The following is a 1,817-nucleotide window of genomic DNA, read 5'->3' as shown; positions in this document are numbered from 1 at the left end:
CACCCCCCAGGTCGGGCAGGCTCGCTCTGTTGAGCGCATGGAGGTTGACATAGAAAATAATCCAACACGTGGAGCTCCAGGCGGGGGGGCCCTCGCCCGGCCCGCGGAGTCCGATTGAACACCCCCCAGGTCGGGCAGGCTCGCTCTGTTGAGCGCATGGAGGTTGACATAGAAAATAATCCAACACGTGGAGCTCCAGGCGGGGGGGCCCTCGCCCGGCCCGCGGAGTCCGATTGAACACCCCCCAGGTCGGGCAGGCTCGCTCTGTTGAGCGCATGGAGGTTGACATAGAAAATAATCCAACACGTGGAGCTCCAGGCGGGGGGGCCCTCTCCCCCCCCGGTGAGTCCGCTCACAGTGCCCCTATGTCGGGCAGGCTCATTGCAATGTGCGCATGGAGGTTGACTTAGAAAATATTTGAGAGTGACATGAGCTCCAGGCAGACACCGACTCATCGCCCGTGGGGTGTCCGACGAGCCCTCACCAATCTTGGATTAATGTTTGGCGAGGCTCCCCTGATCAGCTCTGGAGGTGGCAAGTTCTGAAAAAGTGGTTTCTGAAAATGTGCCCCTTGTATTTTGTGAAACCAGGGGTAACCTAGCGAGTAGGCAAACTCATCCCCTGACTGGGGGGATCAACTTTTACCTACTACAGCGCCCCTAATGGCCAAAAGTGGTACTGCTCCCCCTGGTAGCCTAACCCATTGAAATGAATGGGAAAAATTAATTTAGGCTACCAGGGCTTTGGGCTACCAGGGCTTTGGGCTACCAGGGCTTTGGGCTACCAGGGCTTTTTGCTACCAGGGCTGTGGGCTACCAGGGCTTTGGGCTACCAGGGCTGAGGGCTACCAGGGCTATTATAGGCGGCCACCACTGCACTAGTGGCAGCCCGGGGAAGGTGCCTGTTGCTCGGATATGCTTTTACGCACGTCGGCCTCTGCGCCCTGGAGCTTTTTTATGCTACCAGGGCTATTATAGGCGGCCACCACTGCACTAGTGGCAGCCCGGGGAAGGTGCCTGTTGCTCGGATATGCTTTTACGCACGTCGGCCTCTGCGCCCTGGAGCTTTTTTATGCTACCAGGGCTATTATAGGCGGCCACCACTGCACTAGTGGCAGCCCGGGGAAGGTGCCTGTTGCTCGGATATGCTTTTACGCACGTCGGCCTCTGCGCCCTGGAGCTTTTTTATGCTACCAGGGCTATTATAGGCGGCCACCACTGCACTAGTGGCAGCCCGGGGAAGGTGCCTGTTGCTCGGATATGCTTTTACGCACGTCGGCCTCTGCGCCCTGGAGCTTTTTTATGCTACCAGGGCTATTATAGGCGGCCACCACTGCACTAGTGGCAGCCCGGGGAAGGTGCCTGTTGCTCGGATATGCTTTTACGCACGTCGGCCTCTGCGCCCTGGAGCTTTTTTATGCTACCAGGGCTATTATAGGCGGCCACCACTGCACTAGTGGCAGCCCGGGGAAGGTGCCTGTTGCTCGGATATGCTTTTACGCACGTCGGCCTCTGCGCCCTGGAGCTTTTTTATGCTACCAGGGCTATTATAGGCGGCCACCACTGCACTAGTGGCAGCCCGGGGAAGGTGCCTGTTGCTCGGATATGCTTTTACGCACGTCGGCCTCTGCGCCCTGGAGCTTTTTTATGCTACCAGGGCTATTATAGGCGGCCACCACTGCACTAGTGGCAGCCCGGGGAAGGTGCCTGTTGCTCGGATATGCTTTTACGCACGTCGGCCTCTGCGCCCTGGAGCTTTTTTATGCTACCAGGGCTATTATAGGCGGCCACCACTGCACTAGTGGAAGCCCGGGGAAG

Source organism: Filicampus tigris, unplaced genomic scaffold, assembly GCF_054856515.1.
Source record: "Filicampus tigris isolate MCC_2025a unplaced genomic scaffold, RoL_Ftig_1.0 HiC_scaffold_76, whole genome shotgun sequence".
Taxonomy (NCBI): Eukaryota; Metazoa; Chordata; class Actinopteri; order Syngnathiformes; family Syngnathidae; genus Filicampus; species Filicampus tigris.
Note: the sequence above shows the minus strand (reverse complement) of the source record.